Below are 24,848 nucleotides of genomic sequence, written 5' to 3' on the forward strand. Positions count from 1 at the left end.
CCAATTTAGTACTGGAGGGCAACGTGGAGGGTAATATTCGCAGAGGGAGACCAAGAGATAAATACGCTAAGCAGATTCAGAAGGATGTAGGCTGCAGTAGGTACTGGGAGATGAAGAAGCTTGCACAGCATAGAGTAGCATGGAGAGTTGCATCAAACCAGTCTCAGGACTGAAGACCACAACAACAACAACATATCAAATTGTATAAAATGGAAGGTGGTAAACCACAACTCATAGTTCCGATGTTTATCAAACTTAGTGGCTGTGTATCTACAGGTTGGTTATACAGGGTGTTTCAAAAAGAATGACCTGACTTTGAGTGGTTATGATTATGAAACTTTAGAACATGCCGGCAAGGAAATATGTGTTGCAATGGCCGTGGCCTAGAGTTTCAGAAAATCTCCTATAGATGTCGGTCATTGCGTCTTCTCAGTTTGCAGTCAGTCAGAAGTACGATGGGGTACGCTCATCAAAACGCGTTTTGTGTGCTGCAGTTTGCAAAGAGTGAATCAGTGGTGAAGCAAAATTTCATGTTCGCGGTAAAGTAAACCGACATAATCTGCGCATATGTGGACTTCAGAATCCTCATGACATTACGGTGCATGAAAGACACTCGTCTGAAGTGAACGTATTTTGTGCCATTTCTCGCGATAAAGTGTACGGTCCCTTCTGTTTTGAGAAAACACAGTTATTGGAATGAGCTATCTTCGAATAATGTAGTACTGGCTTTTTCCACAACTTCAGGAGGTCTGCTATGACTTCATTTTCCAAGAGAATGGAGCTCCACCACGCTGACACAACAACGCAAGTCAGTTTCTCAGTTTAACTATGTCTCGGCGCTGGATAGGGCGCACGGGATCACAAAACACTGCCCTGCATTCTTGGCGTCCAATATCACCAGACACAACCGGATGTGATTTTTCCTTGTGGCCACATGTGAAGAATAGTGTGCTTGTTCCCCTTCGTCTCGCTACAGAGAATAACTGAAGAACAGAATAAAAGCTGCCATAATTCTTACAATAGGAGATACATTGTGTAAAGTTTATGATAGCTAGATTAGTCATAAACTTTCCATCACATTTTTATGTCGCTCTTGAACCGTTCTTTCCTTTTCCTCATTGCTTCTTTGATGTACACATTGAATAGCAGGGACGAAAGACAGCATACCTGTCTTATACCCATTTTAATCCGAGTACTTCATTGTTTGTCTTCCATTCTCGTTTTCGCTTCTGAATACCTGTCAGTACTGTATATTACACGGCTTTCCATATATATTACCCCTATTTTTCTCAGAATTTCGAACACTTTGCACCGTCGAACTTTTCTTCAAAGTCGACAAATCCTGTGAAAATGTCTCGATTTTTCTTTTCTTAAATCTTGCTTCCATTATCAAGGCTCTCTGATACTTTTACCTTTCTGAAAGCCAAACTAATCGTAATCTAACTCAGTTTTCTTTTCCATTCTTCTGTAACTATATTATTCACATGAGATGTTAAGCTGATAATTCGATAGCTCATGCACTTATCTGTCCTTGCTGTCTTCATCAGTAAGTGGATATTAAACTACTTAACTTTCATTCCGTTTAAAACGTATGTCCTTCGCAGAGTTTAGAATGAAGTGTAGGTCCACTGGACTTAAGTTATCTTGCAAAGCACGGCAGAAGTGTTTTAATCGTTTGAGAAACAGGATTGCCGTTATCAGTCATCAAGTATCTGTGAAAGGGGCGTAATCAACGAGACACTATGTGTCGGGTATCGTATCCCCATGGATAGATTTCCATACCACCTTCAGCACACTAGATCTTGTCTACATGAAGGACGCAGGAAACATTACAGGACTTGACATTCTTGTCATGGACTAAGATATTCTTTCCATTTATGGAGACGACTACCTAGTAACTATGAAAATGCACTGTCTTGGAGGAATATAAATGAGTACATGTAGCGAAGGAAATAAAAACTGCTACACAACGAAACACCAGGTCGATAAAAAGTGTGTAGATGTTCGTCACATAGTGCGTATTAATTGGTTGAAATTTTATTCCAGTCAGAGCTGATATACGCAATGAATACAGATATGAGATGTGGTCCCCACAGGTGCAAGTAGTCTCTTGTATTCGTTGTGTGTTGGAAGTAGACGGCCTCCGAATGTCATATTGACGAATTTATTGCCATACCTGAAACTTACGGCGTTAGTCTAAACTACAGGCGTGGAGACTGTTATAAAAGTATACTCCTTCCCATCGCCTTCCAGACGTGCTGCATGGGTGACAAATCAAGGGACCTGAGAGGTTAGCCAAGGGACCGTAAATTCCCCAAGCTGTTTGTGGTGTGAACTGCATTATCCTATAGGCGTCCATTCACTAGCAGGGTAAAGGGAGAGTATCGTTTTCCTCCAAAGTGGATGACTATAACTCGTATCGAGTCCCCATATTTGAGATACGCGTCAATCCTGGCCAGCTAGTCATGGAACATCGATCACTTACGAAGATACGTAGGTTACCTAGCTGAGATGTGTTTGCCTTAACTGAAAAATAGTAAGTGGCAGGTACTCACAGAGGAAAGTCAATTATTTTACGTAAAACTGCTCAGAAAATTAAAAGAACCACTTTTGTTTGCATAACCTGAAAATATTCGGAGCCACCAAGCCCTCCCATAAGTATCGCGAAGGTGGTATTAAGACATCACAGAGGAATATAGGATGATTCAAAAGGCTGCGCCCAAGTTCAAGAAGCTGATAGAGTAGTGAAAAAGCAAATTTGGAATGGGAAGGTATGATCATGGAAGCAATTGCGACGCAGTGAGGGGTTTGGATTGCCAGCTTCAATGACAATCAGTACGACTGCAAGCGCACCTGAAGTTCGGCAAAGGCAACGTACCGTCTACTCGACAATGTTCTGCTTTACAGACGGTTTTCCAAATGGCTACCAGCACATAAAATACATATAAACAGGCAATAAATAAACCGACAGCTGCATTTTCGTCTCTGATTTTTGCCAAAGGCAACCCATCCGGCTTTTAATTATGCCTTCGTCAGACCCTCTCTGGTAACATAGTGAAACATTGTGGCTGAGCTTATATTGCCGATCAAAAGAGAATCAGCGTAGTTTGTGTACTAGAATACACCCGTAAACAATCTGAGGGTGCAGATTGTTTACAATTGTATAGCCATGTTAATTACTGGTGCATATCCTTCGTCCCTCCTACCGATGATGGATGAAGTGAAAAATTCAGTACAGGCGTAACACCTTCGTAGAAAATTCTGGCTCCTCTGATAAGGTCACAGCAATCGATGCCTGGCGTATTGGTATACTGCACCAGAATTTTCTAAGAATATGTTAGCCTGTGTTGAATGTGGTGGTCGTCATTTCGAACACCTTCTGTAACGTGCAACGTTGTTGAACAAACAGTACGTTATCTTTGCTGAACTTAATGGCACGTGTGCATTCATTGTCCCTCTCGTTCCTGACATTGAAAAGTTTTCGCTGGCACAGGACTACTTCCAAGATCATAAGTTTCTGTTCCAGATTTAGTGTATTTGACATCTTTATCACATCCTTCAGTTTCTGCGCCATTTTTGAATCAACTTGTATAATCGGTTATCCGTAAATCTATAAATTCAGCTAAATACCTAGGAATTACAATTACGAACAGCTTTAATTGGAGAAAAGACGTAGAAAGTGTTGTGGGGAAGGCGAACAAAAGTTTGCTTTTTATTGGCAGAACACTTAGAAGTTGCAGTAGATCTACTAAAGAGATTGCCTACACTATGTTTGTCCGTCCTGTTTTGGAGGACTGCTGCGCGGCGTGGGATTCTTACCAGATAGGATTAACGGAACACATCGAGAAAGTTCAAAGAAAAGCAGCTTGTTTTGTATTACAGAGAAATAGTGAAATAGTGGAGAGAGTGTCACGGACATGGTACAGAATTTAGTGTGGACAGCATTAAAACCAAAGCGTTTCTTGTTGCGGCGGGATCTTCTCAAGATATTTCAGTCACCAACTTTCTCCTCCCAATGCGAAAATATTTTTTGACGCTGATCTACTTAGAGAAACGTTCGTCATAATAAAATAAGGAAACTCAGAACTCGCACGGTAAAATATAGGTGTTCTTTTTTCTGCGCCCTGTTCGAGAGTGGAGTTATAGAGAATTATTGTGAAGGTGTTTTGATGAACCCTCTACCAGGCACTTACGTATGATTTGCAGAGGATTCATGTATATGTAAATGTAGACGTAGATCCACCTAAAATTAAATTTTGTGGACGAATCGAGAATAAATCTTTATTTGTCGGACAGTAAATAGTATTTTAAAGAATAATGATGTAACCACACAGTAAAGATGTAAAAGAGTGGAAGTGGGTAAAGTTGGAAAGGAAGACAAAAATTGGCAGAAGCATCCTCTAGCACGAGGACATGTTTGTCGTATAGCAGACTGATGCTCGCTGTTCATTAATATGCGTGTATGCGAAACGCAGCTGCGTGTTTACGCACGTGCTGGCTCCCATGCATGTTGCACACCGGTTGCCAGTTGACGTACGTATTACACTGACAAACGACTCGCGCCGAGCGTGCGGTGGCGGATCTACACACGGCACGTTTCTGAGATGAGACCGCAATGGATGTCGTTGATAACACGTGACTATATGGATTCATTTGTCCATGTTTGTTTACTTTCTTTTTTGTAACTGTGCTATTGCTAACGGATTTACTTTTCAGAAAATAGAGTCCGACGTAATCTACATATACAGTCCACTGTGTGTGGCGGAAGGTGCATATGGAACCACTTTTAAGTCTCCCTTCTCCGTAACGTTCGCGATCCGTGCGTAGTAAGAGACGACTGTTGTGGTAAAGCTCTGTACCGATGTTGTGACATCTAATTGAACTGATTTTCTCGGCATTGTCATTTCCCTAGACATACATGGGAGAACGTACCATGTTTCCCTACTTTCATGGAGTGTAGGTTTTTGGAATTGCAACAGTAAACCTCTCTTTTATCGTCTGCCGCTGGAACTTGCTTGTGTCCGTAGTGCTCTCGCGCTTTCTGAATGATCCCATTACTATACCCTTATCGCTCTTCGTCAGGTGTTCCTTATTAGTCCAACCAGATGAGGATCCCAGATTGATGATCAATGTTCAGGAATCAGTCTCACGAGAGTGTTGTAAACAGATTCTTTCATATGAGTGCTATCTCTTTTTAATATTCTTCCTACAGTTCTCATCCCGACATCTGCTTTTCCTACAATTTTCTTAATGTGACCATTACATTTTAGGTTCCAGAATGAGATTTTCACTCTGCAGCGGAGTGTGCGCTGATATGAAACTTCCTGGAAGATTAAAACTGTGTGCCCGACCGAGACTCGAATTCGGGACCTTTGCCTTTCGCGGGCAAGTGCTCTCCCAACTGAGCTACCGAAGCACGACTCACGCCCGGTACTCACAGCTTTACTTCTGCCAGTACCTCGTCTCCTACCTTCCAAACTTTACAGAAGCTCTCCTGCGAGACATGCAGAACTAGCACTCCTGAAAGAAAGGCTATTGCGGAGACATGGCTTAGCCACAGCCTGGGGGATGTTTCCAGAATGAAATTTTCACTCTGCAGCGGAGTGTGCGCTGATATGAAACTTCCTGGCAGATTAAAACTGTGTGCCCGACCGAGACTCGAACTCGGGACCTTTGCCTTTGGCGGGCAAGTGCTCTCCCAACTGAGCTACCGAAGCACGACTCACGCCCGGTACTCACAGCTTTACTTCTGCCAGTACCTCGTCTCCTACCTTCCAAACTTTACAGAAGCTCTCCTGCGAGACATGCAGAACTATCGACATCTTACGACTGATGCTGTTTGTCCAGTGGTTTATCGCCAACAGCGTAATCGAAAAATAATAAGTCTCTCGCCTGTTTCTGTGTGATACGTTATATTACCGTCCAGAGCCAACTGCAAGTCCCTAGACCAACCAGCGGTCCTCCGCAGATCTTCCAGCATTTTGCTACTCTCGCGTAGCGTTACAACCTCTCTAAAGGCAATAGCATCGCCTCCGAACACCCTCAAGGAGCTTTCGATGTATCTCACTTGATCATTAATACCTATACAGTATTACTGAACGACTAACACGATATCCAGTTACGCGTTTCAAATTGCGGGTTGCGTATCTAACTGCTTCCAGGGCGACAAAAATTTCATTTTCTGTATTTCGTATAGGCGAATTGTTGACCGAAATTAAAAAATTTGAATTACTGTCGCAATATACTTATTAAGAGGTATAATCTTATGTGAAGGGTTTATTTGACTCGGTAAGAAAAGTATTACAGCTAGAAATTTGCGTATGTCTTGAGCCAGTGTAACTCACGGCTGCCCAATAACCCAGGATGCATTCATTCAGGGTTTGAGAATGAGAGCACTTAACGGGTTCCTACAAACTCCCCCCACCCCCACTCTCCCCTCTCCCGCTGGTCGAAGTGGCCGAGCGGTTCTAGGCGCTACAGTCTGGAACCGCGCGACCGCTACGGTCGCAGCTTCGAGTCTTGCCTCGGGCATGGATGTGTGTGATGTCCTTAGGTTAGTTAGGTTTAAGTAGTTCTAAGTTCTAGGGGACTGATGACCTCAGAAGCTAAGTCCCATGGTGCTCAGAGCCATTTGAACCATCCCCTCTCCTGACCAAAACGAAAGGAAGTCCATCACTCACCACTTTTCCGCTGTTCACGCACTACGTAAACTTCCAACATCAGGCATGGCGTTTTGATTTTATTACTTCTTTAGTACTATATCTATTTGCAACATATTTTTCACTCAGTATTCACATATGTTACTGACTATACCTCCACAATTCTATCAAAGTACAACAAGTACTTCAGCAGATATGACATCATAAACAATGAGACGCCTTTGCTTAAAGCAGAGCACAAATTACCCAGAGTATTCTCATCAAGTGTTTGATATTCAGAGCACTTCGAATGGACCTGAAATATAACTTAAAACCTTTCCTAAGCTTTCTCTCGCTGACATGCTTAACGTCAAATATTTAACACAGTATGTTGTTTGTAAAGTAATCAGACGTTTGGACATGTTTCAGACTTGGGTGTTCGATTCACTAAAAAAATCAAGGATGTGGGTTTACTGGTATTTTATAAACAGTAACGGCCTTATGACACCTCGTGGGATATGGTAACAAGTACTGACAAACTGCCGTACAAAGATGGAAGTAAAGAGACCGAGTGAGGTTAGCACTTAGGACTCGCATTCGGGAGGATGATTGTTCAAACCTGCGTCTGGCTATCCTGATGTAGGGTTTCCATGATTTCCTTAAATCGCTTCAGGCAAATGCTGGGATGGTTCCTTTGAAAGGGCACGGCCGATTTCCTTCCCCATCCTTCCCTAATCCGATGGGACCCATGACCTAGCTGTTTTGTCCCCTCTCCGAAACCAACCAGCCAACAGAAGGGATCAAAATATAAATAAACCGAATCGAGTCCGAAAAAATGGAATTAAGGTGTAAAAAAATAGTTAGGCAAAAGTTCCGACGAAATCAATCGTCGAAAGATACGGCAAGGGACCACTGACTGCAGGTCTGTGATTGGTCACTACGGACGCTACCAGCGCCCCTCGTGATCCTCGACTACTGCAGGAGGAGAAGGCGCCAGTTATGAATTCGGCGGCTATGTGGTGGTGGTTGCGCCACAACGTTGGGGATCTCTGCGGCTAACAGTTTCGTTCTGTTAAGGAAAGTGTGTTGACCCAACGAAAATAATTCCGAGAGTTACAGGATTTTACTTGCTGATGTGCTATTTAAACATCGAACAATGAGAATATTTCCATTTTAACAGGTACATTCGAGGAACTGAAGCGTTCATAACAATCACCTTAAAATAACACAAACATACAACAAACGCTTCGGGAACGTATGGGGCAAGGTTAGAGATTACTGTACAGTCTACGTCGAGGCCGCTGGACACAGCACTTGTACAGATATGGAGAAGGCCTTGGGATCCGGAAGCGACGATTCCCACTTCCGCCAGAAGAGTTTCAGGGAAGACGCAGAAAACGTACGCCAGTATGCCTGGTGTCACACAGAAAGAAAAGTGTATGACAAAACATTAGTTGGTGAGGGGATATCTAGAGTAGTTCTGGTTCTGACAATGCTACGACGGAGGTAGAAGTAGTGAGAAAAAACTGCAGAATGTGGCATTATTTGCAGCATCTAATAGTGACTGTTGAAGATATTAAGAATAGAGTATACGAGGTGGTGAAAATGTGAGCACGGGCAGAACAGAGGACAAACCTGTCGAAGGCTAATGAGTACCAATAAACAAGAGTCGACTTAGACGAAATAAGAAACGGAACACTTTTTAAAGAAGCAGTAAAAAAAACAGGCTTTCAGAAGTATCAAGAACTGGAAGAAAGTTGACACAATAACGAAAGGAACAACAATTTCGAATTGAAAGAAGTTGAATTCAAAAGTAACTGCGATTGAAAGCAAAGGAGCAGAAATCCTCGTAAAGGATTATTGGAAATGAGAAAGGAGGAAAATGGACTAAATGAAACAGGGTAAGTAGCCTAATTATTTAATTATTCGGCGATGAATACGCTCAAACTGTCGGCGTGTAGTTCGATTCTATTTTCAACTATCGGACGCTGATGACCTAGCTTTTTAGCGCCCTCCGCCATAAATCATCAACTATCCTACGATCTTTCTCCGTTTTGTCCATCCGAAGTCTCCTGGGTCTGCATAGATGACTAATTGTTTCAGTTCTTCCCGCCACCGCTGCTTCCAAGGCGAGAGAGCCAAGTTTCCTGTCAATTTCTTTTTTTCGTCATTTTTCGGACAACGATTACCGCATCAATTCGTATTTTTCCTAGATCTGCAACTGCATCTCGCAATGGGCCAAACACCTTCCGTCGTCTAAACTGTTGGTACTCAGTCTTCGCCATATAGCGGTACTGGAGTGGTATTTGCTTACGTGAGGGGAAAAAAAGACGAGTTTGCTTTTCATGAAACACCAGCGACGATTTCATTGGGGGCGGATTGGAAGAGATGAAAGGAATCGGTCTTGCCCCCTTAGAAGGAACCATGGTGGTATTCGTTTTAAGTGATTTAAATGAAATCGCAGGAAACTCGATGGGCATGGCCTGACCTAGTTTGCAATGGCACCCCTCATGAATGTGACGAAAGTACGAGTATATTTACTGTCGCAAAGGTGCCGTCGAGCTTAGGTTCCAGTATAATGAAAATAATCAGCACACAATGTTCCCCTACGAAGAGTCTAACGAAGAAAACTGGCGCAAACTGGGTGCCAGAAATTGTGCTCCGCCTACGCCAAGATTCGAACATGTCCTCTGGAATGAGCGTCACTGCATTTCCTCGATGTAGTGACTGCTGCCACGGTGGCAGGTCCTCGTGTGCAATTAAAATTAATAACGCATTAGCTCAACCAGGCTATTCCAAGAAATTAATTAACGTCCAAACGGATAATTAATGTTAATTAACAATCCACATATGTCAACTGTATAAACTGAATATACTATACGTGTCTTTTTGAAGCACACGAAGCATAGTTCCCTTGCTGCTGCCATAGTTGCTTCACTGTCCAGGTATATTTATTCGCAAAGGAGTAGGCCAAAAGCATCGATACAAGAGCGAGAAAGGGAACGAATAAGCTAAAAATCAACAAATCTAAAAATTCAGCCAGAACTGCAATACCGTTTTCCCAGAAATTCACAGAAAGTAATACGATTCGTTTAGTTATCAAAGGAATTACTGTAGCAACAGTTATATTTTATTTACCGAGAAGATGCGCTTCGGTTGACTCAGTATCTAACATAGAAGCCAGGCGCTGTTGAAATTTATGGGCATTTACATTCATACTAAGTGAGACGGCCGCTTCGTCTATTCACAGGATGTTTAACAAGCATGTGACACCGTTTTATATTTGTACGAGCCAGTAGATCTGTTTGTACAACGGTGATCGGCAGCTGTGGAACGGTTACAGCTTTATCTGTCGGTGAGGAAGGAACTAGTTCAGGCAGATCAGTTGATGGCACTGTAGCAGTCTGATTAGGTTCCCCTCTGCAATCAAACGATTTGTCAAGCTTCGCTACGTCTGTCGAACATAGAGCATGTTAGACGTGTTTGAGATGAAATTTTGATTGACGACAGATTTGACAAGAAAGCGGACTTTGTGTTAATATTTCGCCGCGCAATGTTTAGCCAAAGATAGTTTTATTACAATTTATTTCGCAGTATTGTGAGTTTCCACAATTATGGAAAATACGAGTACTATCACCGATAAAGACAATATGACAGTGGCAATTACCGAAATGGTAGAGATGATGAGCCTTTCCTAGCCACATATCACGCAGAGAGAGATTAAAAGGAAATCTAATACTCTGTGCATAATTTTGACTGTCCATTCGGATGAAGTAGGTTTAATGATCTGGTTGTGCCTGTAATATTTCGTTTAGGAGATTTTCATGGGTATATTGCTCTCTGTTTCAAACATTTTCTGGACCACCGTCTATTTTTCTTCTTCTTCTTCTTCATACACAGTGCTAAAGCCAATGTAAGAAATGCTTTGTCTGCATTGGTAGCCATTCGCACTAGTGCCTCAATGCTTCGCAAGACGAACAGCGTCTGCTTCACAGGTGAGACTAAATTGACAAATTCCTTTGGTACTTATACAGGTTTGTTTGACAGAAAAGAGCGAAACTGACAAACAAGTTCGATGGTGTAGCCTTCGGCGGGCCTCTTACAATGCTCCATTTCGGAGTTTGAGAGCTAATTGACAGCTATTACAGCTGGGTCCCAACTATTGGCGAAAGCCACACTGTCCAACTTCCGTACGAGACAGCCGTGGAATTGTTAATGTAATTGTCGAATGCTTTTCGAAACCCTTGAGAACCTTAGTTCTCGAAACATGCAACGCAAATTACAATTCAGGACCACATAGCTGTTTCACTACTACCTAGAGTAGACAGGCCCAGTGTGAAACGAGAGAACTACAAATAACAACCAGATGCGAAACTATGATACACCCGAGGGAATGGGATAAAGAACTTCGATCCCTTAGAGAAGTGATAACGCAAGTTGAGCGAATCGATAAAGACACAAAGAAATCTCATAAACGAATAACTTTTCTCCACCAAAGCAATGTAAAGGTTTCAAAACTTGAGATAGAATTGAGAACATTGTTTTTGGAACAGTATGTTTCGAACTTAACTGAAAACAGTGTGATGCAGAAAACCGAAAAATAAATAAACGGAAGACAATGAGAAAATATTACAGAGTGCGAACGAAAATTGTTGCGTAATACTCTTCTTAGAAGAGGAACAAGTTACTATAAATGTGCTAAGATGTCGCTATAGTCTCCACGCGGAAGACTGGTTTGATGCAACTTTCCAGTCTGGTCTTTATGCGAAAGCCTCAACATCTCTGTATAATTATTGTTACATCCATTTGAACCTGTTTATTGTCGTCAAGCCTTGGCTTGCCTCAACAACTTTTACTCAATCGCCTCACTCCACTGGCAGTTCGAGTAGTTCGCAATACCTCACGATATTTCCCATCAAACTTCTATAACTGAACCTCTTTTCTCCCCAGTGCGATCCAGTACCTCTTCATTAGTTACTAGATCGCTCTTTAGCATTCTCCCATACCAATACATTTCAAAAGCTTCTTTTCGTCGAAGAACTGTTGATTTGGTGGGGAAGCAGCTTTAGAGAACTATAGAGAAATAAAATACTATAGCGTACAAAGAACCTTATATGCAACGCAAATTAAAGGGGATTGTGGGTGTAGCTGCTACACTGTAGCAGGTTTCAAAAGCGGATGTACCGGCACAAGATAGAAATAACTGGTACAATGCGGTAAATCATGTAAAAGCCTACTCGCAAAATAAAAGAGGAAACCTTTAGACAGAGACTCGGCAGACAATTCTTAGCTACAGTTAGCTTGTGTAAGTTATGAGTAAAATAACTACAATTTTAAGAAATTTAAATACAAAGCTTTTTAGTAACGGAATAAATCTTCCTGAATTGTTTACTTACGTCTTGTTTCTACAATGTTTACTTAAGTTCATCGTTAGGAAAACAGATGGCTCTAATTCTCTTCTCTTATTAAGCGTTAAAATAGTGTGATGACAGCGATGGTAACTTGTGAAAGGAAGCAAATGAATTTTTTCCCCCTCACACATAACTCAGGTTTTCCACTGATATCGAACTTAGAGTATCTTGTGCAGTGCAGTGAATTTTTCTTTGCGCGTCACGTTGATGAATCAGTGGAAAATGTTTCTGCCTATTATTGTTTTTAGACGCCGGGATTCACTGACGTAGCTGCAGTACAAGGGGTAATTACAATTGATGAAATTGTTATTTATGAGAATAAAAGTCGATAGCACTAGTTGTTCTACGCTGAATTGCGTTGGGAAACGTGCGTCGTGAGTGAGAGAGATAAACTTCGCAGAGAATGTTAGATTTCGCCTGGGTGTGCCAGCTGAGCATCTTTGCCGGCAGACTAGCCTTCCAGACCGAAGGGTCATTGTCTGTCCTTGGTGAGTGGCCGTGGTCTTCACCTTGCGACCGACTGCAGCGCCCCTACAACCTTCGGGCCGAACTACTTGCAGGTCCGGCGTGCCGCTTGTCCGCCTCTGCGCGTTCGTCGCATGACGTCAGATTCTCCTGACCGTGGACCACGCTCCTGACCACATCCGTTCAGCGATAGTGCTGAGCGCAACCGACAAATCGTCGTCTGACTGTACGAGAGCTGTACCGAGGATTCGCGTGCGCTTCAGTCATTCCTTGCCTCTCCATTGTGAGGAATTAGCTCAACAAAAAAGGTATTTAACTGATTAAGCTGATTCGTTATGGACGTTTTAGAACCCGTGACTGTTTAGTCAATGTAAATACGAAAACTAAACCCTCGCTTATTCTTTTATTCCCTATATTAGTTTTCGAACTTTGTAATGTTTTTCTTCACATGATGCACGTAGAAGTTACATGATTATTTCGTAGCATAAGATTGGATACTGGCTTGCGACAGCATAGGCGGCTTTTGTAAGTGGTACCACCTTGCTGCTTCCATTGTAATTACCATTAGGTTAATAGACAATAGGCAAATGTATTTATATCCAGTTTGTAGTGAGTGATCTGTCACCAAGTGGAAGTCACATTGGAAGCTGCCATGTGGATACCACTTAGAAAAGCCAAACTTAGTGTCGCAGGCCGTTGCCCAGCATCATGCTACGAAATACCCTTATAATTTCCATATGCATAGGGTGACCAGACGTCCGGATTAATCCGGACATGTCCTCCTATTTAGCTCTTTGTCCGGGGTCCGGGCGGATTTTTACAGTGTCCGGCTTTTTCGTAAAGCTGAGCGTAATACAGTTAAATTTACAATTCGTTCCGTTCTATTGCTCTTTTCTTAAGTACTTTAACACGCACGAAGGCGTTGTTAGTATGTGGATCGTCGATGTTATCGCTGATCAACCTATAAGCGAACTCAAATATCGATTATTTAAAATGTTCGTTTCATAACTTCGCTTTGTATTGGCTTGGCTTCCTGTAGTGCACGCGTGATTTGTGAGTGTAATTTTTAACCGAGTGAGTTACGTAAAATATTTGGCTATGCATAAACGAAAGTCTACATTTTCTAATTTCTTTTCCTGCAAATATCCGACTTTTAAGAAAGGGAGAATTGAATTTGAAGCGGAATGTAAGATATGTGGAGCTGGCACGTACGTCTCAGTGGCCAATAAAGGTAAGAAATAACTCGACAGATTAACTGTCATGGTTTCATTTCATTGTTTCATAGTCATTCAATTTATTTGTATTCGGAAGGTTAAAGTACAGTTTACATGTCGTCAGCTGTTTCTTGAATTGTAGATGTTGGTGCTTCCAATGAAGGGAGGTGAGTGGTCTTACGTTTTTCGCCTTGTAAACAATTCCGTGTTGTTGACATACCAAAACAATTGACGCCACACTGTCACCACAATCAATGTTTTTAAATTTTTTATATTGCTCAGTTAACCATCACCTGACCATCAGTAACAATTAACTACCCGGCAGTCACGTGACTTGTCCAAAGCTGACGGATGGTATCCTCATCTGCAGTTGACCCGTTTGATGTGTCCTCTTTTTTTCTTCCTTTTGTTCTCCTTTTTGAAACTGTTTGTCCTCTTTTTTAAACAATTGCATCTGGTCACCCTACATATGCACCACCTGAAGATGAGCCAGAAAAGGTTCGAAACCTAGCGTATGAATAAAAGAGTAATTTAAAAAGTTACCGGTTCAAAAAATGTCTGGTTGCAGTTTTGTGTGTTTACAAGGTAGTTAACAATTTATATTTAACAAAGAATAATAGTATTACTGACTATAGTTATTCGTTATCTTATCTCTTTAGTTTTTGACACAAGCGGATAAACAGAAAAGAAAGGAGGTTACATCTCAAAGTAGCAGTTCATTATTAGCACGCTCGCAATGGCCACAGTGATTTCGAGTTCTTCTCTTGTTAGAGTATCACGAAAATGTCGTTGTGAAAGAACATTGAGCACTAAGTCTGCGGATTTAGATCCTCAAACATTGGAGTTATCATTGTCATTTAACACTTCCGCTATTTTTCTAATGTATTCCAATTGAAACTAGCATAATGCCTTCAGCCTTGGCAAACACTGGGCTGGTTGTGACTGACTTAGTTACTCAGTGTTAGTGTAATCAGAGACGATAAGGATTCTATAAGGATGGCGTTCAACATCAAAATTAAATTTCAGGAAACGTTCCACCACAAAAGTTTTTAAGATTTTACTACTTTTCTTCTGGATACGGGGTATTGTCATGCGCGGAAGATAAGGGGAACTGTTCTTGTCATGCGTCATCGCTGAATGCAGTGGCTAATTGACGAGTGGCGGATGTCGGCTGGTGCACGTGCGTGTAGAAGTGATCATGTAACCGATTCTTGTTTTTCTTGTCAGCGTTTAACGTTATGTTCCCGGTATGCCACGCGCTGACTCAGCTGAGCACCAGTAACTAAAAAGAAATCATCGCAGATGTTTCCCAAGAAGTTTAACGAATGCCAGAAAGGATCTTCGGCTCTGCAGCGAGGTGATTACAGCTATGAAACGTCTTGATAGACTGAAGGATGTGTCCCGAGCGGGAATATTACACAAGCTGCCTCTTCCAACGTAAGACTTTCTCCCACGGGTGCTAGGCCAGAAACAGAGAGCTATAAAGCGTGTTTCCAGAGGTCGACTTCAACCAGCAAGGAGTCCATGTCAGCGAAAAACAAAACCGGGTGTGCATTAGATGTAAACGGGAGTCTACGGTAGTGTACTTTTGATGGTTAGACGGCTGAAACTGGTTGAATAAATAAATTATTTTGCCAGCAAGCTAACGCGGTAATATAACATTTTTCACAAGGAGATGTTGCGATGATTTGCGGGCATTTTACAACATTCTGCTACTTATAGCAAAATCTGGAAACCGGCATACAATCGAGTTTCTGTTTTTCTCACTATTTTTTTTAGACTGTCTTAAGAGTTTTTGGTTGCTAAAGATCCAATGATAAAAGACAAATTAATCAAATGAAATCCAGACATAGCTTCTTTAACATATCTGTTTACCAAATTTAGAGAGGTTAACACTGCAGTTACAAGGCGACGGTGTAAATTTTGAGGAAACCGAAACCCATCACTCCAGATTTTCTTGCTAGTATTAAATTAACCAAAACATTGATCGGTGCGAATTTTTTCAGTTTGTCAATCTGACACAGACGAAAATCTGCCAGGATGATGACATTTTAACCTACGTTCAACATCTAACTGCACTTCATCCAGACTTTGAAACTAGGTTTGAGGATATTATAGTTATGGGAAAACCCAATTAAATCAATCCATGCACACATGTTGAAGAAACGGATGTCGTATTACAATAAAAACTGTTCGGAATAAGCGCTAACGAAGAACTTAAAGTACAGTTTAGAAAAGGATGTCAGCGGCACACCTGATACTTATTGTATATTATAAACCACCGCGAGAAAGTTTTTGATAGCCGTTCCTCCTTGAAACCTCGTGGAAAGGGGTTACAGCGCGATTGCTAATCTTCTTACAAAAAGTAAACAGATTGAAAATCACTGACCGAGGAGAGATAAGGTCAAACCTGACTAAATTTAAGCAAAATTTTTGAGAAATTTGCTAATAAAGTATCTGACTCGTTCCTCCCAGTGAAAGCTTTAAGAATTAATTTCACCGGATTTGCATTTTGTGTCGTTTAAGTAAATAAACGAATTAAAATCAACATTCTTTTTTTAAGCTTTTCTCTCTGCGCTTATAGAGTTAAACGTCTCAAAGTGAGTAGCAGTGTTTCAGGTGTGAGAAACACAGCTACACAGCTGAAGTTGAGGAATTTGTAGAAGTTCTGTGTACGAAACGAAGTGGTTCTACCCAAAACAGAAAAAAATGGCACGTGGCCTACGAGAAAATGGGGACGTTCGCTGTAAAAAATGCCTTTGCGGTGCTTGAAAAGTAGGAGGGCGGTACCTTCGGGTTGGAGCTTTGACACATATCTGGGTAGCTACTTCTGTAACCGATTCGTCCGCCAGTGGCAAGGGTGTACGTTGCACATACCTTATAGTTATAAGATAGTTTAGATCTTGCAAATGTACACTCAATTTAAAACTGAGATGGCCTGATCTCAAATTGAAACTACTCCTCGAAAGCAGCGATTCCCTTAGGTTCAGATTTCAAAAGTATGTAGTTACTGCTGAATGTAATTTAGATCATAAGTTAAATAAAATAAGAGGCGAAGAGAAAATTAATCTACGCAGTCCCCCCTCCCCGTCCCCAAACCCAAAACACAAACACACACAGACAATACATAGTTCGTTTCCAAGTAATTCCTCTGTGGTTTTCTGAACTGTTGCGGAAGCTTGTGGTTTTATCAAATAGTTACCCACGTCTGCAACCGAGGTCGCTAAAAAACGCCTGAGCTGTGGCCTTCCACTCGGATGTAGCCGATTCCTCTTCAGACGATGAGAGAAATTTTTACCACCAGCATTTGGCCGAGTTGGTGAGTTGAGGAGGTGGCGTACCGTTTCTGTTCACCAGAATTTGCTCCACTGGCATGAGTTGGATTCCATACCTCTCCGCAGTGTCTCATGGATTGGGGGCATCTGACTCTGTTGGTACTGACAACGGCCGTCGGATGATGACGTGGCGGTCCACTTGGCGATGTTGGAAATTAGTAGGCTACAGGCGTTTCACTCTGTCCCGTCTCTCGTAATCATACCATACAAACATAAAACTCCACCAGTGGCCGTCAAACTTCTTTGTTCCGGAGCCAGTGCTGACATTGTGGGACGGCGCCTTGGGAAGCATTTGTACCGATCTTATTACTAATTATAGCCTCTCTTTAGACTTGCTATACTAAGGGCACGATAAGTAGGGCGCTTTCCCATTGCCAAAGTCGGCAATATTCAAAAAATTGTTCTCTCTTCAGCGACCCCAAAGTTGTAACACTTTAATTGCCTGTCGAAGTGTTATTGTGCTGGCTGTGTGAGCTGAAGATTAACTGCTTAATAACAGTAATTGTATGAGGAGTAGTCAAAATAAAACATGACAGATAGAAAAAGAAAGCAAACTGTCTATTGTTTTAAAGGTAATCACCATAACTGTTAATACATTCATCCGACCGTGAGACAAGACGGCCACTGCCTTCATGGAAAAATGTTTGTGGTTGCCTACGGAATCACTATTGTGCACAGGCCACTAATGTCTTTCTTGAGGACTCCAAAAAACTGAAATCGCTTGGGGAGAGATCGGGAGTGTATGAAGGATATTAAGGGCTTCCAAGCGAAATTTCTGCAGTGTTGTCGAAACAACCTACCAACAACGTGACCTCTCACATGTTTCCAAGGTTGCTTCGACTAACCTGCAGAAGTTTCGCTGTGAAGCCCTTACACATCCTCCACACAGTCTCTCTCCCCACACGAGTTCCATATTTTTGTAGTCCTGAAGGAAGTTATTCGTGGCTGTCCATTTTCTGCGGACGAAGATGTGTGCACATCCTGGCTACTATCATCATTCCGTAGCAGACAGTTCCGTAGTAGACAGTTTTCCACAAAGACACTGGCCGTCTTGTCTAACAGTAGGATAAATATACTAACAGTTATGGTGGTAACTTTTGATAATAAGCAGTTTACTTACAATACTTTTTTCATCTGTCTCACTTTCATTTGACTGTCCCTTATATTTAAACGCATTATACAGTATGAGACGCGATCGCAAATGTTTACTTAAAGTTTTGAACGTCTTTTTCTTCTACTCATTGCGCTGTATTACAGTAGTGTTAATTTAATTTTATATTCATTCTTACAAATTAGTACCGCACTTGAAGGTGGCCGTCTCTGTAATGCGCATTCATGAAAACATGGTGCTTCCGTGCCAACATTTATCCATAACAGTTGATCGGTGCAAGTCGCGCAGTCAGTACTGGAAGAGAAACAATAAGACTTTTTCTCTCCCCCCCCCCCCCCCTCACATTCTCTAACTCCACAATGGACCCGGTACTTATCCCTCTGCCCTTGAAGGGAGCTACCGGCCTTACTTAGCACAAGGGCTGAATTCACCAAAGTCAACTGAAATTAAACACACCGTACTATATTACTGTGCCTATAAGTATTTTTGTTTGTTACCGTGAGCAGGAATACTACACTCTTAACAACCTCTTAGTATTAGTTGACATTCTTGGATTCGGCTGTTAGCTACAAGATACATATTATTATAAAACAAGACTGATAACCTTGGGCCACACGCAACAATTACACAAGCACTGCGTTACACAACAAACACACACACTCACCTGCACTCAACAGTTGCACTTTTGAGATATGTCTAATCCACTGCATCGAGCGAGATAGCACAACGGTTTGCACACTGGACTCTCATTTTGAAGCACACGGTTCAACTCCCCATCTGGCCATGCGACATTTACGTTTTGCGAGATTTCCCTAAATTGCTCTAGACAAACACCAGGATGATCCCTTCGAAAATGGCGCTGCCGATTTCCTTCCCCATCCTTTAGTAATCAGACATTGTGCACCGTCTCTAATGACGGACGTTGAACTACCTTTTTCAACACACTGCGTCAAAAGCGGTTATTCTGACTGAGGGATCGCTGACTCAGTGATCGTAAGGGTGTTGCAGTGTCATTTGCTACGGACGAATAGGAATCTAGAGGAAAACAGGATGAGTTTTCTGCTTAGGGACAAGGGCGATAAGAAACAGATTATACCTAAACAGTGAACATGAAACATTCGTCTCTAAGACTGAAAATGTTGAGCATAAATGGTCAAAGTGAAGAATGTTGTATAATATGCCCTGAAATGCAGATGCTAAAGAAGTAATTTAACATTGGTGACCATGTCATTACAGTTATAATTAGTGTCGTACTTTAGTCTGAAATGAGCCGTTGTGCGAGTAAGTTGAAGTAAACGTGTTAGGAAATTGGAGGTAACACCGTGCTTCAGCGGATAGCGCGCCTGCTGGCGGTAGAAGAGGCTGCGAAAGAAGCCGTCCCTCCTTGTTTGCGCTGGGCAAGCAACGATGCCGCCGCTTTACCAGCACGCGAAAGGACGGGCCAGATGGAATCATAGTCAGAATCGAATATCGATTCACGATTTCATCGTCCGGAATATATTGGAGCTCCACGGGAGCGGCTCAAGGGATTCCTGCGGAATGACAAAGAATAAGCGAAGCCATCTGCCTTGGAAATTGCGGGGCATTTGCGTCTCCAAAAACGCTGTTTACAAGGTCGGCGTCCACCCTGTGTCGAGAATCACAAAAGAAAGTTCCATGTCCTGCGATATTATGGGCGCTGCGCACACAATATTTTCGCCCTAAGCTGTTCATTTTCTTTCGTTTATGATATTTCTGGAATGTACTCCAGCAGTGCTGGTTCCGCCAGCGTTGACGTAAAACATTTCAGGTAGAATGTTTATTCCGGAAGTTACAGGCTGAAATATTTAGTATTTGTTCCCTTAGAAAAAGCGTCTACACGAAAGCCTTCCAGGAGGGAAACACATTACGTTTCTTCGAGAGCGGTAATAATATACGATGACGCTCACGAAGAAAGTCATCTGACATATCATCAGGAAGACGCATCAGCATCAACAGTGTCTCGTGCTCTCAGTAAACAAGGCAGCGCGGCGTGATAAGGATTTCAACACTCGACTTTCGTATGACAAGCAACTACATGCTCCCACATCTCGTTCCTTAGAGAGGGTCGTCTAAGTCCCTTGCAGGCAAATGCGTTTATGATTCTTTAAACAAGACCTTGTCCCTTTTCCTTCCCTAAACTCGTTCAGTCCATGTTAAAGCTCTGTTTCTTGTCATCTCTTTGCCGACGGTACTTTAAACTTTTTGAATTTCTTTTATCACTCCTTGCTAATTCTGGCGTAGAAAATTTATTCCGCTGTCATGATACAAACCGGTTACCCTTAAGCGAGAATCCAACACATTACCATTAGTTAGCATAACTTACCACTGATAACGCTAGGAGTTTCATTACGTTTTCCGCAGACGATGCTGTCGTATACAGAGAAGTCGCAACACTAGAATATTGTAGCGAAATGCAGGAAGACCTGCAGAGAATCAACGTTCGATGCAGGGATTGGCAGGTGACGCTCACCATAAATAAAAGTAAAGTATTTCGCGTAAATGTGAAGAAAGACCCATTTTTGTATGACATACGATTGCAAAATAGGCGCTAGAAACAGCGACGTACATAAAATATCCAGGCGTATGCGTTATGAACGATTTAAAGTTGAACGACTACATAAAACCAACGGCAGTTAAGGCAGATGCCAGACTCAGGTTCATTGGAAGAATCGTCAGGAAATGTAGTCCGTCAACAAACGAGTTAGCTCGTTCGACCGGTATTTAAATATTGCTCGTCAGTATTGGATCCGTACCAGACAGGTTTGACAGAGAAAATAGAGAAGATCCAAAGAAGAGCAGCACGTTTCGTTACAGGTTCATTTAACAAGCGCCAAAGCGTAACATAAATTCTCAGCCAACTTCCTTGTCAGACGCTGCAGGAGAGGCGTTCTCCACCATGGTGAGGTTTACTGTTGAGGTTCCAAGAGCGTACGTTCCTCGAAAAGTCAACCAATGTATTAATTCCTCCGGGCGTATCTCGCGAAAAGGCAATGAAGGTAACATTAGAGACTGAGATCTCACGGAGCTTCCCAGCAGTCGTTCTTTCTGCGAACCATTCGCGACTGTAAAAGGAACAGTGGAAGTGACTGTGGAACACAAGGTACCTTCCTTGGATTACAGAGTATAGATGGATGTAGATGTGAGATATAAATAATAATATGTCCATACAGTGTCACGTCACTGTATCTTTCTCCATTAAATGATAAATAACTTTGATTTATAATGACGAGGATACGTAGAGAGCGAAACTTTCAGGCTTGCTCACTTTAACTTCCTCATCATAAGTGGGGGGGGGGGGGGGGGGGGGGGGGGGGAAAGATACTATATTTTCAGACTGAAATAGTTACTGTAAATAACAAGATATTTTGTTTTGTTCTGTTCATAAGGAGATTGGCTGCGGATAAATGCAAAGCACAATACGATGTAACCGTTGCAAGTGAGTGCATGTTACCTGGCCGGGAGAAAGTGAGTAACAGCCGAAGCCTGTGTTCGAGAGCGCTGCCGACAATAAAGTGTACGGTACAGCATTCTTCCGTGTCACGTTAGAAATCGTCGAACGGTTCTGCAGAGCTTGTACTTCACCGACGACGGGAATTTTACTGCAACAGGAATACGTTAGTAGAGAGGAAGTATTCGTTGTCAGTTACCACGACAGGCTGTGAGAAGAAACCGCGCGAACAGCCAAGTCTAGCCATCGATCGGAAACAGTATTAAAGACTGAGAACTATACAACGAGTAATATAATACGTGTCTCCAAATGGCGCTGAGGCTATAATTATTTCAAAGGAGAAAAGAGAGGAAGATCTGGGTTTGGCAGGATGTGAGCTGTACTTCAGCCAGAGAAAGGTTTCTTGGATCTTAAAACAATGTAAGTTCTAAGTTCTAGGGGAATGATGGCCTCAGAGGTTAAGTCCCATAGTGCTCGGAGCCATTTGAGCCATTTTGGTAATGTCGCAAACATGTAGTACTAACAACACTTTTATTTACTAAAATTTAACCAGCACCAGTCCAAACTTCTAAACCGCAAGGAAATTAGAACAGTTGCACTGCGACCCTCACAGAATATAGCAGTTGAGTAAATTTCAACGTCCTCAACAATCTCTTCTAAATATTGTAATCTCAGTCCATTCCTGTATAGTTTTCCGCTCATCTAGTCTTCAAGTATGAGCTCTGTGGATGTTGCTCCACATGACCCATTCATTTGTCCCTTATTCTGGTAAGGCTGTTCTGAAAAAATCTTTCCTTGTGTTCTCCCTAGTTTCTCTTCTTTTCACACTATATCTTCCCACTCTTTAGCATCAAAAATTCTTCCCACTTTATATTTCATAGTTTTACACTTTCTATGAAAGCTTTTTACAGTGTTACAACCTGCTTCTGGCATTTTCTTTGCTCCGTCCGTATAGTATATTTAAGCGCCTAGATAGCAGAATTATTTCCTTTTCCTTCTACTGTAACTTGTAAAACCAAGCTTTGATTAGTGTGCCCTAAGTTTTTCTTGGTGTCGGAAATAAGGGCTATGTCATCGAATATGAGCGTTGATACGTGAGCTCGCACTTTTCTTTACTTTTTTTATCAACCGAGGATATCAAGTATATTCGAAGGAGGACAATATGAACAGGCACAAGCTTACTTGACAGCTCGGAAACTGGAACAGAAACCATGGAAAATCAAAACTCGATAATACTTGATGGAAAGTGTCTTATATGTTACAAAACCGTATTTTAAAAGTTGTAACTGCTAGTTCTCTGTAGGGACTCTATGAGTGTTTCGAACAACAATAATGCCTCCGCAGTCATTCGAGGACTAAACACTGCCATCCAGCCGGCGTCCCATGCCATCCGCAGCTTAAACTGCGACGACGAAAATCTTGGGATGGCGATATGAGCATCTACAGTTGGTAGTATTGGGTGCACATGGTATAAAAGGTCAGTGCTTTCGCCAAGCTGTCATATGTACTCAGGTGATTCATGTGAAAAGGTTTCCGACGTGATTGTGGCCGCATGACGGAAGTTAGCAGACTTTGAACGCGGTATGGTGGCTGCAGCTGAACGCATGGGACACTGCATTTCGGAAATATTCCGAGATCCACAGTGTCAAGAGTTTGACGAGAATACCAAATTTCAGGCATTACCTCTCACCTTGGACAACAGAGTGGCTGATGGCCTTCACTTAACGACCGAGGGTAGCGGCGTTCGCGTAGGGCTTTCATTGCTAGCAGGCGGGCAACACTGAGTGAAATAACTGAAGAAATCAATGTGGGACATATGACAAACGTATCCATTAGTACAGTGAGGCGAAATTTGGCGCTAATAGGCTATGGCAGTAGACGACCGACTCGAGTGCCTTTGCTAACAGCACACAGATCCTCTCCTGGCCTCGTGACCATATCGCTTCTACATCTACTCTACGTACATACTCCGCAATTTACCATACGGCCCGTGGCGGAGGGTACCTCGTACCACAACTAGCATCTTCTCTCCCTGTTCCACTCCCAAACAGAACGAGGGAAAAATGACTGCCTATATGCCTCTGTATGAGCTCTAATCTCTCTTATCTTATCTTTGTGGTCTTTCCGCGAAATGTAAGTTGGTGGCAGTAAAATTATACTGCAGTCAGCCTCAAATGCTGGTACTCTAAATTTCCTCAGTAGCGATTCACAAAAAGAATGCCTCCTTTCCTCTAGAAACTCCCACCTGAGTTCCTGAAGCATTTCCGTAACACTCGCGTGATGATCAAACCTACCAGTAACAAATCTAGCAGCCCGCCTCTGAATTGCTTCTATGTACTCCCTCAATCTGACCTGATAGGGATCCCAAACGCTCGAGTAGTACTCAAGAACAGGTGGTATTAGTGTTTTATTAGCGGTCTCCTTTACAGATGAACAACATCTTCCCAAAATTCTGCCAATGAACCGAAGACGACTATCCGCCTTCCCCACAACTGCCATTACATGCTTGTCCCACTTCATATCGCTCTGCAATGTTACGCCCAAATATTTAATGGACGCGACTGTGTCAAGCGCTACACTACTAATGGAGTATTCAAACATTACGGGATTCTTTTTCCTATTCATCTGCATTAATTTACATTTATCTATATTTAGAGTTAGCTGCCATTCTTTACACCAATCACAAATCCTGTCCAAGTCATCTTGTATCCTCCTACAGTCAGTCAACGACGACACCTTCCCGTACACCACAGCATCATCAGTAAACAGCCGCACATTGCTATCCACCCTATCCAAAAGATCATTTATGTAAATAGAAAACAACAGCGGACCTACCACACTTCCCTGAGGCACTTCAGATGATACCCTCACCTCCGATGAACACTCACCATCGAGGACAACGTACTGGTTTCTATTACTTTCGAGCCACTAACATACTTGGGAACCAATCCCATATGCTCGTACCTTAGTTAGGAGTCTGCAGTGGGGCACCGAGTCAAACGCTTTCCGGAAATCAAGGAATATGGCATCCGTCTGATACCCTTCATCCATGGTTCGCAAGATATCATGTGAAAAAAGGGCGAGTTGCGTTTCGCAGGAGCGATGCTTTCTAAAGCCGTGCTGATGCATGGACAGCAACTTCTCTGTCTCAAGGAAATTCATTATATTCGAACTGAGAATATGTTTGAGAATCCTGCAATAAACC

General features: G+C 42.3%; 1 protein-coding gene across 3 annotated transcripts in view; it reads left to right on the forward strand.

Annotated features, from left to right (window-relative positions):
- Positions 1 to 24,848, forward strand: part of LOC126274625 (superoxide dismutase [Cu-Zn]-like) — a 330,804-nt gene that overhangs the window by 247,294 nt on the left and 58,662 nt on the right. Inside the window, exon 1 of one of the 3 annotated variants that reach the window (XM_049977131.1) lies at positions 12,664 to 12,822. The exons of the other annotated variants lie outside the window; for them this stretch is intronic. The gene's annotated coding sequence lies outside the window, so the exon portion shown is untranslated. Of the gene's footprint in view, positions 1 to 12,663; positions 12,823 to 24,848 lie in introns of those variants that run through there. 3 annotated transcript variants of the gene reach the window in all.

Source organism: Schistocerca gregaria, chromosome 1 (genome assembly GCF_023897955.1).
Source record: "Schistocerca gregaria isolate iqSchGreg1 chromosome 1, iqSchGreg1.2, whole genome shotgun sequence".
NCBI classification, from domain to species: domain Eukaryota; kingdom Metazoa; phylum Arthropoda; class Insecta; order Orthoptera; family Acrididae; genus Schistocerca; species Schistocerca gregaria.